Source organism: Arachis stenosperma, chromosome 3 (genome assembly GCF_014773155.1).
Source record: "Arachis stenosperma cultivar V10309 chromosome 3, arast.V10309.gnm1.PFL2, whole genome shotgun sequence".
NCBI lineage: Eukaryota > Viridiplantae > Streptophyta > Magnoliopsida > Fabales > Fabaceae > Arachis > Arachis stenosperma.
The window spans coordinates 113,409,748-113,427,847 of NC_080379.1; positions in this window are offsets into that span (position 1 = coordinate 113,409,748).

Sequence of the window (18,100 nt, forward strand, 5' to 3'; positions counted from 1 at the left end):
TTTGTGATTGTAGCATTCTTAGAAAAACTAGCTTGCCATGAACATTGAGTTGTTATTCTTCTTACCTTGGATTGTCAATCTCTATTGCATGATTCTCTTCTTGCTTGAGGACAAGCAAGGTTTAAGTTTGGTGTTGTGATGCGTTTGCATATTTTCTATATTAGCTAGTTAGTTTAAGTAGTTTTAGCTTAATTTCACTCATTTTCTCTAAATAAACAAGTCCTTTTATGAGTTTTGTCTCCATGCATGAGAATACCAAGGAACATGTGATTCTAGCCAAATTCATGCAAATGATTTAAGGAATGCATATATGAATGAGTATGAATGAATCTCATGAAATTTATTGCATGAATTGGTAAGACTTTGAAGCTATTTCCCTTGTTGATGATAGGTGATTAAACAAGGAAGCATGGAAGCAAGAATGATGCAAGCTGGGCAAGAAGAAGTTGGCGTTGCCAACTTGGGAATAGGGTGCGTTGTTGAGGACAACGCCAGGCAGCCCTGGAGAAGCAAAGTTGGGCGTTGCCAACTCTAGAAGGGCGTTGCCAACGCCAATTTGTGAAGCAAGCTTGGCAGCCCTGGAGAAGCAAAGTTGGCGTTGCCAACTTGAGGAATAGGCTGCGTTGTTGAAGGCAACGCCAAGGCAGCCCCTGGAGAGCACTTGGGCGTTGCCAACTTGGAGAAAGGAGTGAGTTATTCAAGGCAACGCCAAGCACAAGAATGAAGCCTTGAAGAGGAGCTCGAGGGCGTTGCCAACGCCAAGAACCATAGGCGTTATTCAAGGCAACGCCAAGCAACTTTGGCACCATAGGAAACAACCTCGAGCACGTTGCCAACGCCACTATCATTGGCGTTATCCTTGGCAACGCCAGAAATGGTTGCTTGGCTAGGCACCAAGTCTTGGGTGCCAGCCAAGTTGCCAACGCCAGGGACATGCACCATTCAAGTTGCCAACGCCAGGGACATGCACCATTCAAGTTGCCAACGCCAGGACGTGCTGCCAGCCAAGTCTTGGTGCCAACCACGTTGCCAACGCCAAGCAAGGCTGCCAACCACGTTTCCAACACCAAGCAAGGCTGCCAACCACGTTGCCAACGCTGAAATACAAAGGAGTGTTTGCCAAAAACGCTGGTGAGCTGGACAGCCTGACCTTACCTCCTTCAATGGAGTATATCTTGAGCTACAAAGCTCCAAATGAGGTGATTCCAACGGCATTTGAAAGTAGACATCCAGAGCTTTCCAACCATATATCATAGTATGGGATTGTCATTCATTTGAAGCTTCAAAAGTTGGCTTCATTTAGAGCTTCAGAATCTGAGCACGTTGGCAACGCTGGAAACAAGGGCGTTTTCACCAAAAACGTGTGCGATTTTGGCAGCCTGACCCTGTCTCCTTCAAACAAGAATAACTTGAGCTACAGAGATCCAAATTGAGTGCTTCCAGTTGCGTTGGAAAGCTGACATTCAGAGCTTTCCAACCATATATAATAGTCCATGGTGGAGCACAAAATTGAAGCAAAACCAGAGTCATCTTTAGGCCCTGAAAACAAGAACATGAAGTTGAAATTCAAGAAGGCTAGAGATGAGCCTTGGAGCGGGGCACGAGCACGTTGCCAACGTGCTAGCAAGGGTGCGTTTTTGGCAACAACGCCAGCCTCATTTCCCTGCTTTGGGAGGCTCTAGGCACGGGCACGTTGCCAACTTGGCAAAATGGGTGCGTTTTTGGCAACAACTTGGCAGCTTGACCTTACCTTCTTTGAGGAAGCATAACTTGAGCTAGGAAAGTCCAAATGAGGTGATTCCAGTGGCATTAGAAAGAAGACATCAAGAGCTTTCCAATGATGTATAATAGTCCATATTGAGGCAGAGGATTGACACTCAAATTCTGGGCTACATTTAGCATGAAAATAGAGCCAAGAAGAGGAATAGCAAGTTGTTAGCAACAACTTGGGCTAGCAACGCCCAAGTCTCAAAGCTCACTCCCAGGAAAATGCCATGCACGTTGCCAACGTGCAATAAGCCTAGAGTTGTTGCCAATAACGCCCCTCAATGGGCCAGAATTGGTGCTGTTCATACCCTGACCGAGCTCTCCAAACTCGGAAAGTTCGCAGAAGGTCCGACCTCGTCCCAAAGGCCCACGCCTGAGGTCGGACCTCGGACAAATAAAGAAGAAGGCCCAAAACGAAGGAACATAGCCCAATCTAAAGGCGGCTAAAGCCCAGAAAGATAAAGGCGGTTCCCTTGAAGATAAGATGACCTCACTTAAAGATAAGATAAGATAACTAACTTATCCTATCCACAGGAGGCCACATCTCACCACTATAAATACACTGGAGCACCCAGGTATAACTCATACTCTAATTCTACTCAATATCTGCTTGGACCCATGCTAACTTAAGCATCGGAGTGTCATTGCAGGTACAACCCCCAGCCGCTCAGCACACCAAGCTCGGGTCACGGAACCCCTACCTCGGGTCTTGCCAGACGACCGAGCTACACGTTTCAGGTAACCCTCGGAACATTGGCGCCGTTGCCGGGGACCCTGGAAGTCATCCCTTTACCATGGCGGACGACCCTCCCAACAATAACCACGCTACATCAGAACAAGAAGAGGAAATTGACACCGGAGAACGACCGGACAGCCCTCTATCACCACGCACTCCAGGAGGAAACAAACAGAATCGCCCAAAGACATCACTTCCAAACAAAAATCCACAAAATCCCGAAAAAGAAGAGAGCTCAGAAATTCTAGAAGCAGTACGGGCACAGCAAAACCGACTGAAACAACTCGAAGAGGACATAAAAAAGCAGAAAGAAACTGAACAAGATTTGAGAAGGGAAGCTCGCAAGCGCAGAGAGTTAGAAGAAAAGCTGCGAAAGATAGAGGCCGAGTTGAAAGACCGGACGGAACGCGGCACCACCCCCGAAAACACCATGATCCCTTCACGCAAGAGATCATGAAGGAGAAGGTACCGCGAAACTTCAAACCACCTGATATGGATCTCTACGACGGCACCACCGACCCAAGTCACCACCTCAGCAACTTCCGAAGCAGAATGTACCTGGTCGACGCCTCCGACGCGATTCGGTGCAAAGCCTTCCCCACCACTCTCACCAAGTCGGCCATGAAGTGGTTCGACAACCTGCCACCAGGATCAATCTCCAGCTTCGAGGACCTAACCAAAAAATTCCTAACAAGGTTCTCTATTCAAAAGGACAAGGCAAAACATGCCCCCAGTCTACTCGGGATCAAACAGGGTAACCAAGAAACTCTCCGAGAATACATGGAGCGATTCAACAAAGCCTGCCTGGACATACAACACTTGCCCACTGAAGCAGCCATCATGGGACTAGCAAACGGCCTAAAAGAAGGACCATTTAGCCAATCCCTATCCAAACGATACCCGACCTCCTTATACGAGGTGCAAGAGCGGGCAGAAAAATATATCAACATGGAGGAAACCTCCCAGCTAAGAGACTCTTCTAGGAAGGAATCAACCTACCCACTCCGAGACCGAGATCGAGAACAGAAAAAGAAAGAAGAGTCCAACTCGGACAAACCACGGAAGTACCATAGCTACACTCCCCTCCGAGTTTCCCTGGTAGACGTCTACAGAGAAGTATGCCACACCGAAAAATCCCACCGCCCCGACCTTTAAAACACAAGAGAGCGGGGAGAGATCGGTCCGAATACTGTGAATACCACAAGCTCTACGGTCATTCTACTAATGACTGCCACGACCTGAAGAATGTTATAGAAAAGCTAGCCAGAGAAGGAAAACTCGACAGATACATAGCGGAAAAAGGAGAAGAGACCAAAAAGAGAAGGAGGGGAGATAACGAGGATCGGGCCGAACAGACCCTGCGAACCCCTGAAAGGCACATACACATGATAAACGGAGGTTTTGCAGGCGGAGGAACATCCAGATCCTCGCGAAAAAGACACCTCAAAGAGATCTATCATGTCCGAGAAATCCCCTGCCCGAGCTGCCAACCATCTCATTTACCCAAGAAGATGCTCAGGGGATAATACCCGGCCACGACGATCCTATGGTGATCACCATTATCCTAGCAAACGCCAACTTACATCGAACCCTGATTGACCAAGGAAGCTCAGCAGATATCCTGTTCAAAGCGGCCTTCGACAAGCTCGGACTTGAGGAAAAAGAGCTAAAGGCCTATCCCTCCGACCTATTTGGGCTAGGGGACACCCCGATCCACCCCTTAGGATACATCTCGCTACACACTACCTTCGGAAGAGGCGAGCAATCTAAAACGTTAAGCATCGACTACATTATAGTCGACGTTACCTCAGCATACAATGCCCTCATTGGGCGACCAACCCTAAACAGACTGGCAGCTGTGGTCTCAACCCCACACCTCTGTATGAAGTTCCCTACCGCAAAGGGAATCGCCACCCTAAAAGGCGACCAAAAATTAGCACGGCGATGCTACAACGAAAGTCTAAGCCTAAAAGGGAAAGAGGTCAACACAATAGAACTCGGGCGAGTTCAAACCCGAGAAGACCTTCGGCCACAACCAGAGGGAGAAACCGAAAGGATCCAAATCGGGAACACACCTGAAAAAGTAACAAACATTGGAGCAAACCTCAAAGCAGGCCTAAAGAAGGAACTCATAACCCTCTTAAGGGAGAATTCCGACCTCTTCGCCTGGAAGGCCTCCGACATGCCAGGCATAAGTCCCGACCTGATGTGCCATAAGCTATCAGTATACCCGGGATCCAGACCCGTCCAACAGAGACGCCAGAAGCTCGGACCCGAGCGCATGCAGGCAATAGAAGAACAGATACAAGCACTGCTAGATGCAGGATTCATTAGGGAAGTAAAATATCCCCTATGGCTCGCAAACGTGGTCCTGGTAAAAAAGCCCAACGGAAAATGGAGGATGTGCGTCGATTACACGGATCTCAACAAAGCCTGCCCCAAAGACCCATATCCACTACCAAACATCGACGCCTTAGTCGACGCAGCCTCAGGCTACAGATATCTCTCCTTCATGGATGCATACTCGGGATACAATCAAATCCCGATGTACGGACCCGACCAAGAAAAGACCTCGTTCATAACCCCAAGGGCAAACTACTGCTACGTAGTAATGCCCTTCGGGCTGAAGAACGCCGGGGCAACCTACCAGAGGCTAATGAACAAAGTATTCTCAGAGCACATCGGGCTACAGCTAGAAGTGTACGTCGACGATATGCTGGTAAAGACACAAGAAGACAGAAACTTGGTTCCCGACCTCACAAGTGTCTTCGGCACCCTCAGGAAACACAACATGAGACTTAAACCGACCAAGTGCACCTTCGCCGCAGAAGCCGGAAAGTTCTTAGGCTTCATGCTGACTCAAAGAGGCATCGAAGCAAACCCGGACAAATGCCAAGCGATACTCAAAATGAAGAGCCCGACGTGTGTCAAAGAAGTACAACAACTAAATGGAAGGCTAGCCGCCCTATCAAGATTCTTGGCAGGATCAGCGATAAAATCACTACCCCTCTACTCACTCCTAAAGAAAGGGAAACCCTTCTCATGGACCCCAGAGTGCGAAAAAGCCTTCCAAGAATTCAAGGAATTCCTCGGGCAGCCACCAATCCTAACCCGACCTTTAAAAGGGGAAGAGCTCGTATTATACCTCTCGGTCGGACATCGGGCAGTTGCTTCAGCATTAATACGAGAAAATGACCAAGGACAACACCCCATATACTTCGTAAGCAAGGCACTACAAGGGGCCGAATTAAACTATCAGAAAATAGAGAAATTCGCCTACGCCCTAGTATTCACGGCTCGGAGGCTCCGTCCCTACTTTCAAGCCCACACCATCAAAGTCCGGACGAACCAACCCATGAGACACATCCTACAAAAAACAGACATGGCAGGACGAATCCTACAATGGGCGGTGGAACTGTCCGAGTTCGACCTCCACTATGAAGCCCGGACTGCCATAAAATCTCAATATCTAGCCGACTTCATCGCAGAATATACTGAGACCCCGGGAACCCCACTCTCGTGGAATCTGTATGTCGACGGGTCCTCAAACAAAACAGGAAGCGGAGCCGGTGTTATACTCGAAAGCGACCAAGGAACACGGATAGAGCTATCCTTAAAATTCGAGTTCCAGGCTTCAAACAACCAAGCCGAATACGAGGCCCTACTAGCAGGACTAAAGCTAGCCGAAGAGGTCGGAGCCCAGAAAATCACGATCTTCAGCGACTCCCAGGTCGTCACATCTCAAGTAAATGGAAGTTACCAGGCCAAAGACCCTACTATGAAAAAATACCTGGATCAAACACAGGCACAATTACGACACTTCCAGCACATACCTCGGGAACAAAATGCCCGGGCAGACGCCCTCTCGAAGCTCGCTAGCACCAAGCCCGGAGGCAACAACAGAAGTCTTCTCCAAGAAACCCTACAATCTCCCTCCGTGCTAAGAGAGGAAGAAACGTTAAATATATCCAACCAACAGCAAGGATGGATGACCCCCATACTCAACTACCTGAAGTCAGGAACTCTCCCCATAGAAAGAAAAGAAGCTAAAAGGCTTACAAAGGACGCCCAGAATTATACGCTAATTCACGACGTATTATACAGAAGAGGATTCTCAAACCCCCTCCTTAGGTGCGTTCCGACCTCAGAAACAAAGGGCGTCCTCGAAGAAGTCCACGAAGGCATGTATGGGAACCATCTCGGAGCTCGGGCACTATCCAAGAAAGTAGTCAGGGCCGGGTTCTACTGGCCGACCTTACAAAGAGACACGACAGAGTTTGTGAAAATATGCCCCCCCTGCCAAAAACACGCCAATTTTCACAAGGCACCGCCCGAAGACCTTATCAGCATCACTGCGCCATGGCCCTTCGCAAAATGGGGACTCGACCTACTCGGCCCGTTTCCACAAGGACCGGGGCAAGTCAAATACCTCATAGTAGGGGTCGACTACTTCACAAAGTGGATCGAAGCCGAACCCTTAGCCACTATTATGGCTCAGAAAAGCCGTAAATTCCTATACAAAAACATCGTCACGAGGTTCGGAGTCCCCTACTCCATCACAACAGACAATGGAACACAGTTCACGGACACAAGTTTTCAGAACTTGGTGGCCGAACTAAAAATCAAACAGCAATTCACATCGGTCGAGCACCCACAAGCCAATGGACAAGCAGAGGCTGCAAATAAAGTCATCTTGGCCGGGTTAAAGCGAAGACTCCAAGAGGCCAAAGGGGGGTGGGCCGACGAACTCCCCCAGGTACTATGGGCATATCGGACAACCCCGCACTCTACAACGGGAGAATCCCCATTCCGGCTAGCTTACGGGATGGAGGCAATGATTCCTATCGAAATAGATGAAGGGTCGCCCAGAGTCATCTTCTATAATGAAAGAGGCAACCCACAGGCACAAAGGGAAGAACTCGACCTCCTCCCCGAGGTCCGAGAAAGAGCCCGAATCCGAGAAGAAGCCTTAAAACGGCGAACGGCCCTCAGATACAATCAAAAGGTAATAAAGCGAAGCTTTTCCAGTCACGACCTGATTCTAATCCGAAATGACATCGGGACACAAAAGTCGGGAGAAGGAAAGCTAGCCGCAAATTGGAAAGGGCCCTACAAGGTAACAGAAGTCTTAGGGACAGGCTACTACAAAATATCCGACCTAGAAGGCAATGAGCTGCCCAGGACCTGGCACGCCTGTAATCTAAGACGGTACTACAGCTAGAAAAACTTAACCCGAGGTGTACTCTTTTTCCCTACGAGGGTTTTCTAATGAGACACCCGGTTAAGTAGGATACCCGACCTAAAGGGTAAACACTTTGTAAATATTCTTTCTTTTTAATACTAATCAAATTTCTCTATTTTCTCTTCCTCATGATCCTAGAAAGTACCCCACCAAGGCGCATTAATTTATGCTCGGCAAAACGCAAAAAATCATTTGCCAAGAGACCATACAAGGTCGGCAAAGATAAAGCGACGAGGTTCAAATTAATGTGAGAAGTTATAAAGTAACTCTGAAATGGCTCGAAAAGCCAAATAAAAAGAGGTTACAAAAATAACTTAAAAAGGCCGACCAAACGACGAAGTCGGACCCAACAAAGGGAAAAGTTATAAAGTAACTCTAAAATGGCTCAAAAAGCCAAATAAAAAGAGATTACAGAAATAACTCAAAAGAACCGACCAACGACAAAGTCGGACCTAACAAAAAGGAGGTACTCGAGCACCCGATGTCCGAGAAAAAGCTCGGCCCGAGAAAGAAGCCTTAAAACGGCAAGAACCAGGATTTCGAAAAACGCTTACTAAAAAGTTGCTTTACAAAAAGCAACTAAAGCGAAAAGAACGAAATCGAAGGAAGTCTCAAAACGCTAGCTAAAAAGTTGTTATCCGAAAAACAACTAAAAAGCACGAAAGCGGAGACATAAAGTCAAAACGCTAGCTAAAAAGTTGTTATCCGAAAAACAACTAAAAAGCACGAAAGCGGAGACATAAAGTCAAAACGCTAGCTAAAAAGTTGTTATCCGAAAAACAACTAAAAAGCACAGAAGCGGAAACATAAAGTCAAAACGCTAGCTAAAAAGTTGTTATCCGAAAAACAACTAAAAAGCACGAAGGCAGAAACCAAAGGTCAAAACACAAACACCGCATAATAAAGTCACCACAAGTGGCTAAATAAAAGCAAAAAGGTGTCCAAAAGTGTTCACAAAAGCCATCCAACAAAAAGCCCACAGGCCGGGCAAACCACTAAAAAGATCACAGAGGATCAAGGTCCTTTCCGGTCTCCGCATCAACAGAAGGCTGCGGAGGGAACATCGAAATCGGGACTGCATCGACAGCGCCATCATCCCGGCTTGAAACTTCCACACCAGATCTATCCTCAGCCAAAGGTGAAGTCGGGTTCACAACCGGAACCTCGGGGTCGGACACCGGAGCCTTGTGGTCGGACACCGGAACCTCATCCTCGGCAGGAGCAGGAACAATCTTTCCCTCCACAACAATGTTTTCCGTACTGAATAAGCTCAGATCCAGGTCGGGAGCAAGAACCCGGACCTGATCCCTCAAATTCACAAACATAGCATCCATACCCTTGGCCACATTATCTTCCAGCTCGTAAAAATCATCCCGAGCAGACTGCAACTTCTCCTTCGTCTCCACAAGCTCGGCATACAGCTTAGTATAGTTCTCCGTTGCCACCCTCGCCATCTCCTCAGATGTCTTCGCCGCCGCCACAGCCGCGGTGGCCCTAGTTTTCTCTTCCTCCAAAAAGGCCTCCAGCTCAGTAATCCTGGCAGCCTTCAGTTGACTAATCTTATCAAGCTCGGACCGTGCCTTCTCAAGTCGGGAGCTGGTCGCCCCAAGGGGAGCTTTCTTGAACTCCCGAGCAATAGCGGCATGAAGACTAGCCATCCGAACACAGCTCCGCGCCATATACTGAAAGTGATGCTCCATAGACGCATCATCAGTAGAAATAAAGGTCTGGGGGAGAATGTGCTGCTCAATCCAACCAAGAGCGTCAAAATCCTTATCATTGAAACCGGCAAGCTCTTGAGAGGTCTTCTGTTTCTTGGGGGGAGGACCCGAGGTCGAAGACGGGGAAAGGTGACCGGGTCCGGAGGTCGGAGGATCTTGAGTTATAGCTCGGAACTGAGGAGTCGGAATGGTCTTCGACCGAGTCTGAACACCCACGGTAGTCTTCTGCGGAGAAGATCGGGCAGAAGCCTCAGCCTCGATATTCCGAGCAGCCGCAGACTTCTTCGACCGACGAAGGAACTTCATGGAATCAGCCTGAGAAGACATCTCTGCAGAAACAAAGAAAGGGATTATCACAACAGAAAAAACTCCAAAACGAAGCCAAAATACTAAGATGAAATCTCAAAGAGGTCGGGAACTACCTAACTCGGAACGGAGAAGGCTTGGATCTCCCAACATTTTCTTCGTATCCAAGTGAGGTGCCCGACCCCACAAACTGCTCAACACACCCACAAAAGCCTGCTCCACCTCATCTAAACTCTCAAAAGTATACTTAACCGACACTACATTCTCCTGCCAACAAAGAGGAAAAGAAGGCTCCCCACTCTCATCTAGAAAGAAAGGTCGGACATCTCCAGCAGCCCGGACCTTGAAATAGTAGTTCTTGAAATCATGAAACGACTCATCATACAAGGTACAAAACTTCTTTCCCAGGTTAGCCCTAAAGAGACCCAGGACACCTTCCCAGCACCCGACCCGGCTTCGTCAACACGAACAGATAGGAAAAAAGAGAAACAGAAGGGGAGACGCCCAAAAACTGACACAAAAGTTGAAACAGCTTTAAAAACGCCCAAGAATTTGGATGGAGTTGCGTAGGGGCAAGGTTACAAGACCAAAGGACCTCGGACTCCAAGTCGGTAAAAGGAAGTCGTACACCCAGCTTAGAGAAAAAACAATCGTAAGCATAAAAGAATAGCTTCTCGGAACTTTCTAAAGGCGGGAAGCACACTCTCTCCTCAGACTCCGGGGCTACTAGCTCATAATCCCGCTCAGACTCCCTGTTCTCACAAATACTACACTCCCTACGGAACCTAACTAGATACTCAGAATCTACAACAGAAGGGACCCTTAGAGGAACAGGATCTACCCAACCAAGACCACTCGGAATCTTGGTCGACATTACTTGAAACACCTTTCGAGACATAAAAAATCTTGCCTACAAAGAAGAATACAACAGCAAGCCAAAAATCACATAATAGGCAGACAGCAAAAAACCCATTCAGCAGAAGCAAGAAAACAAAAGTTCTTTTAGAAGAAAAATGCAGTAACCCGAAAACAAAGTACCAAGAGAAAAGAGCCCCCCCCACATACAAACAACCAAAGCAATGGCGGCGCCTCTCTTCGGGGCAACCCCAGCATAGAAGAAAAAGAAACAAAAGCATATGTGCACAGCGAAAGTAAAGACGAGAAACAAACCTGGAAGAAAGGAAGAAGACGACGAGCTCCGATGCAAGAAGAACGAAAATAGCGGCGCAGAGGAAACCCCGAAAAACAACGCACAGAAAGAATCGGAGAAGAAGAACAGAGAGAAAGAAGGAAGATGCTCGAAAGAGAGGTGGCGAAAAACCCAGAAAAAGGGAAAGGGAACAGAATAAACAATGAAAATGAGGAAAGGGGCAAATAAATAATGCCTTCACAGAGCCCGAACGGAAATCGAGGAGAAACGGTAAAAAGCAATAAATGCTGAAACGGCCATTTTCAAATTTTGAAAAGACGACTATGCCCGAGCTCGACCTCTCAAAAGGACGAACTCGGACAGGGGCACTGTTCATACCCTGACCGAGCTCTCCAAACTCGGGAAGTTCGCAGAAGGTCCGACCTCGTCCCAAAGGCCCACGCCTGAGGTCGGACCTCGGACAAATAAAGAAGAAGGCCCAAAACGAAGGAACATAGCCCAATCTAAAGGCGGCTAAAGCCCAGAAAGATAAAGGCGGTTCCCTTGAAGATAAGATGACCTCACTTAAAGATAAGATAAGATAACTAACTTATCCTATCCACAGGAGGCCACATCTCACCACTATAAATACACTGGAGCACCCAGGTATAACTCATACTCTAATTCTACTCAATATCTGCTTGGACCCATGCTAACTTAAGCATCGGAGTGTCATTGCAGGTACAACCCCCAGCCGCTCAGCACACCAAGCTCGGGTCACGGAACCCCTACCTCGGGTCTTGCCAGACGACCGAGCTACACGTTTCAGGTAACCCTCGGAACAGGTGCCAACTTACTTTGCCTCCTCTATTCCTTACAAAGGCTAGCAAGTTCTTCAATTGAACCAGAAATTCAACAAAGAGAAAGCCCACATTGTTAGCCCAATTGAAGAGCTTTGAAAGAGTTTTAGGACTAGTATAAATAGAGATTGAGTTTGTACTTAAAAAGGACTTTTTTTTACACTTCTAGACACTTAGAACTTTTTCATACTTTTTAGCACTTTTACTTAGCTTTTGCTAGTACTTCCGGGTACTCTCCCGGAAAGCTCATCTTTGGGTTTCTATTGGAATTCTTCTTCTTCATTTTCAAGTTTTAAGCACTTCATTCTTCTTCTTCTTCTTCTTCTCTTACATTTAGTTTAATTTTTGTTGATGGAAATTGTTGTTGAAATTGGAGCAATGACTCACTAAACCCCACTTTCATTAGGGGGAGGAGCTCTGCTTGTTGGAATGAATTGGTGAATTCATCTTATCCTCCTCAATTTTAGTGGTTGATCTAAAGAGGGAACTCTTGTTCTTCAAAGATTCAACCACCATCGAGAGAGGGGTTAATCTATATGAATTATGTGGTGAATTTGAGGAATGAGTCACATAATTCAGTTTAGAGTTCATCCTTTCATGATTTCCTTAATCAATACACCTTGGTTAGTATGTGAGATGTAACTCTCCTTGGTTGAGATTATGGGAATTGTGTGGCTGGATTAGATTTGAGCTTCATCTCTTCTCATGAACAAATAGATCACGAGAGTGGCATTTGGTTATGTGGAGAGAAATTGAATCACCAAGAGATTGGGATTCAATTACCCACTTGCCATGGATCTATGCCCATGATGAGAAGGATTTGACTAACATCAATTCATGAACACTTGCATCTCTGATCCCTAATGATCTTCTCTACCATCAATTCTTATTTCTTTTGCTTCTAGTTGTTTGATTACCCATAACCCAAGTCCCTTCTACATTCTGTCAATTTACTATTCTTGTCATTTACATTTTGTTCCTTTAATTCTTGTTATTTACTCTTATGTTCTTTAAATTTCTGCAACCTTTAATTCCTTGCCATTTATCTTTGATGTCATTTAAGTTTCTTGCACTTTAAGTTTCCGTTATTTACTTTCATTTTATTTCTATTATCCTGTTCTTAAATTCCTTGCAATTTAAATTCCTGCACTTATGTTCAAAAGTTACATTAATCACAAAATCAAAATCCTATTTGCTTGACTAAATCTACCATTTAGCTAAAGTTGCTCAATCTACCAATCTCCGTGGGATCGACCTCACTCTTTGTGAGTTTTACTACTTGATACGACCCGGTATACTTGCCGGTTATACGTGAAATCTAATTTTTACGTATCAATTACACAGTCCAAATGGCATTCTCCTATATGCAAAGACTCCAAAGGGACAAGTGAAGGAGGTCTTCTCTTGATCCATGGGGTCAACCACTATCTGGTTATACCCAGAATATCCATCAAGAAAACAATAATAGGCATGGCCAGCCAACCTTTCAAGCATCTGATCAATGAAAGGGAGAGGAAAGTGATCTTTTCGTGTGGCATCATTCAACCTCCTATAGTCTATGCACATTCTCCACCCTGTCACTGTTCGTGTTGGAATAAGCTCATTTTTCTCATTAACAATAACAGTCATCCCCCCTTTCTTAGGTACTACTTGCACTGGACTGACCCATGGGCTGTCAGATATAGGGTAAATGATCCCAGCTTTACACAACTTCAAGACTTCCTTTTGAACAACCTCCTTCATTGTGGGATTCAATCTTCTTTGGGGTTGCACCACTAGTTTGGAATTCTCCTCTAGAAGTATCTTGTGCATGCATATGGCAGGGCTTATGCCTTTCAAGTCATCAATGGTCCATCCCAACGCCTCTTTGTAAGTTTTCAACACTACAAGGAGCTTTTCTTCTTCCTCTGCATTCAATGTGGAATTGATGATCACTGGGAAGCTATCCTTCTCACCAAGGAATGCATATTTAAGATGAGGGGGTAGTGGTTTCAACTCTTGTTGTGGTGCCTCTTCTTTCGTAGCTTCACTTGGTTCCTTTGATGCTTCCAATTTGTTCCCTTCTTGTCCCTTGATGTCATGGACTTCCTCTTGTTTCATTTGATGGTTTGTGTCAAGCACTTCTTCAATCAAAGAATCTACTACATCAATCCTCATGCAATTTTCTTTCTCAACAGGGTGTTGCATTGCTTTGAAGACATTTATGGTCATTTGCTCATCATGCACTCTGAAAATCATCTCTCCTTTTTCCACATCAATGATTGTTCTAGCTGTAGCCAAAAAGGGTCTACCAAGAATAACTGAATTGTTTCCCTCTTCATCCATGTCTAGGACCACAAAATCAGCTGGGAATATGAAGTTTCCCACCTTCACTAAGAGGTTTTCAACTACTCCATTTGGTATTTTGATGGATCTGTCAGCAAGTTGGAGTGACATTCTTGTGGGTTTAAGCTCTTCAATCATCATTTTCTTCATCATGGTAAGAGGCATTAGGTTAATGCTTGCTCCAAGGTCACAAAGTGATTTGTCAACAGCCATGCTCCCAATCGTACAGGGTATGAGGAAGCTGCCAGGGTCTTTGAGTTTTGGAGGTAGCCCCTTTTGAATGATGGCATTACACTCTTGATTGAGAATCACCGTTTCTTTTTCTTGCCAACTTCTCTTCTTGGTAATCAATTCCTTAAGAAACTTTGCATATAATGGCATCTGTTCCAGAGCTTCTGCCAATGGGATGTTGATTTCAAGTTTCTTGAAGATTTCTAAGAACCTTGGGAATTGTTGGTCCTTTGCTCCTTTGTGTATCCTAGTTGGGTACGGCAGCTTGGGTACATAGGCTTTTACTCCTTCATTTTTGTTTTCTTGTTGTGGATTCATACTCTCCTTGCTATCATGGTTGCTTCCTTGACTGGGTGGCTTGCCTTGTGGCTTGACAACCTCTTTGCCTTTGTTAGCTGTTGAAGCCTTTTCTTCATCCTGCCTCTCCACTTGTATCTCCACTGTGTCTTGCTCCGTGGGTTTTGTTGCTTCTTTATTCGAACTTTCACCAACTACCTTGCCACTCCTTAACTGCAGAGCTTTACATTCTTCTCTTGGGTTGGGTATTGTATCACTTGGGAGAACATTGGTTGGTCGCTCTGCTTGTTTGGCTAATTGTCCCACTTGTCTCTCAATATTCTTCATGGTAACCTCAGGTTCCTTTTGTCCCTTGGCTAAGGCTTGAGTGGTTTGAGCAAGTGCTTGCAAGGTTGCTTCAAGACTTACAATTCTGGTCTCATGATGGTCAATTGGGGATATGATGGGGGTTGATTGTTGTTGGAAGTTGTTGGGTGGATTAGTGTGGTAATTCTGTGTGTTGGATGTTGGTGCAGGGAAGTTGTTTTGGTGAGTTTGTGAGTTATTATGAGGGTGTTGATATGTGTTTTGTGTTTTTCTATATTGGTTAGTGTTGGTGGCATGGTGATTTTGGTTATTTGTGTTGCGGGTGTGGTTGTGGTTGTTATTCTTTTGCCAATGGTTTTCACCCCACCTTAGATTGGGGTGATTTTTCCAAGAGGAGTTGTATGTATCACCATGAAATTCATCCTGAGAATTTGAAGTATTTTGCATGTATTGAACTTGTTCTTGTGGCTGTTCAACAGTGGTCCGTTCACCTTGGCTCCATTCAAGTGATGGTTGATTTGTTGTGTTCACCAATGCTAGCTGGAAACCATCCATTCTCTTTGTTATCATTTCCATTTGTTGTTGGATTTGTTGGTGCATTAACTTATTTTGTGCCATGATAGCGTCAACACCTTCAAGCTCCATTACGCCTTTCTTTGGGGTCGGATTATGTTGCCTCTCTGATGAGTAATAATACTGATTGTTTGCCACAATCTCAATGAGGTCTTGAGCCTCCTCAGCAGTTTTCATCATGTTGAGTGATCCCCCTGATGAGTAGTCTAGTCCCTTCCTTGCTTCTAAGCTTAAGCCTTCATAGAAGTTTTGGAGTTTGACCCAATCACTAAACATATCAGGTGGGCATCTTCTCATTAGTGCCTTGTACCTTTCCCAGGCTTCATATAACGACTCCCCATCCATTTGCCTAAAAGTCTGAACATCTGTCTTCAACTTGATAATCTTTTGAGGTGGGTAGAACTTTACTAGAAATCTGCTCATCACTTCATTCCAATCATTGAGGCTTTCCTTAGGGAATGATTCTAGCCATTGAGTGGCTTTATCCCTCAAAGAGAACGGGAATAGCAGCAACTTGTAGACATCTGGATGCACTCCATTTGTCTTCACTGTATTGCATATCCTCAGAAAAACAGATAGATGTTGATTTGGGTCTTCAAGAGGTCCCCCTCCATAGGAGCAGTTGTTTTGTACCAAAGTGATGAGTTGGGGTTTTAACTCAAAGTTATTGGCCTGAACGGTTGGAGTGGCAATGCTGCTCCCACAATGTCTTGGATCAGGGATGGTGTAAGAAGAAAGCACCCTTCTAGGTGGTCCATCATTGTTGTTGACCCCTCCAGGATTGTGCATCTCATCCTCCATGACTTGATCTTCTCCCTCTGAATCCTCTTCACCAACTATTCCCTTTCCTCTTTCTGCTCTCCTTATCCTTCGGAGGGTTCTCTCGTCCTCAATGTTACGTCTACTAGCTCCTGACATACACAAACAGAACCAAAATCACAAGTGAGACACTCTAGAGTTAGAGTGGAATTAGAGTTAGTGAAACAAAGTATCAAACAGTTAGTGGGCTTATCAAAAGTACTAAAAAAAAATTGCTTAATCTAAACTACCATTCACTTAATCATTGTCAATCTTTTCCAATCCCCGGCAACGGCGCCAAAAACTTGATACGTAAAAATTAAGTTTCACGCACAACCGGCAAGTATACCGGATCGTATCAAGTAGTAAGATTCACTAAGAGTGAGGTCGATCCCACGAGGATTGGTGGATTAAGCAACTTTAGTTAAATGGTAAATTTAGTCAAGCGAACATAGTTTTGATTTTATGAGCATTGTGACTTTTGAACATAATTGCAAGAATTTAAATGGCAAGAAATCTAAAGAACGGGAATATAGAAATAAAATGAAAGTAAATAACTGAAACTTAAAGTGCAAGAAACTTAAATGACATCAAAGGTAAATGGCAAGGAATTAAAGGGTGCAGAAATTTAAAGAACATAAGAGTAAATAACAAGAATTAAAGGAACAAAATGTAAATGACAAGAATAGTAAATTGACAGAATGTAGAAGGGACTTGGGTTATGGGTAATCAAATAACTTGAAGCAAAAGAAATAAGAATTGATGATGGAGAAGATCATTAGGGATCAGAGATGCAAGTTTTCATGAATTGATGTTAGTCAAATCCTTCTCAATCATGGGTTTAGATCCATGGCAAGTGGGTAATTGAATCCCAATCTCTTGGTGATTCAATTTCTCTCAACATAACCAATTGCCACTCTCGTGATCTAATTGTTCATGAGAAGAGATGAAGCTCAAATCTAATCCAGCCACACAACTCCCATAATCTCAACCAAGGAGAGTTACATCTCACATACTAACCAAGGTGTATTGATTAAAGAAATCATGAAAGGATGAACTCTAAACTGAATTATGTGGCTCATTCCTCAAATTCACCACATAATTCATATAGATTAACCCCTTGATACGTAAAAATTTAATTTCACGTACAACCGGCAAGTATACCGGATCGTATCAAGTAGTAAAACTCACTTAGAGTGAGGTCGATCCCACGAGGATTGGTAGATTGAGCAACTTTAGTTAAATGGTAAATTTAGTTAAGCAAATATGATTTTGATTTTTTTGAGTATTGTGACTTTTGAACATAATTGCAGGAATTTAAATGGCAAAGAATGTAAAGAACTAGAAAAGAAAAATTAAATGAAAGTAAATAACTGAAACTTAAATTGCAAGAAACTTAAATGACATCAAAGATAAAGGGCAAGGAATTAAAGGGTGCAGAAATTTAAAGAACATAAGAGTAAATAGCAAGAATTGAAAGAGCAAAATGTAGATGACAAGAATAATAAATTGACCGAATGAAAAAGGGAATTGGGTTATGGGTAATCAAACAACTTAGAAGCAAAAGAAATAAGAATTGATGGTAGAGAGGATCATTAGGGATCAGAGATGCAAGTGTTCATGAATTGATGTTAATCAAATCCTTCTCAATCATGGTGTAGATCCATGGCAAGTGGGTAATTGAATCCCAATCTCTTGGTGATTCAATTTCTCTCAACATAACCAAATGCCACTCTCGTGATCTATTTGTTCATGAGAAGAGATGAAGCTCCTTTCTAATCCAGCCACACAATTCCCATAATCTCAACC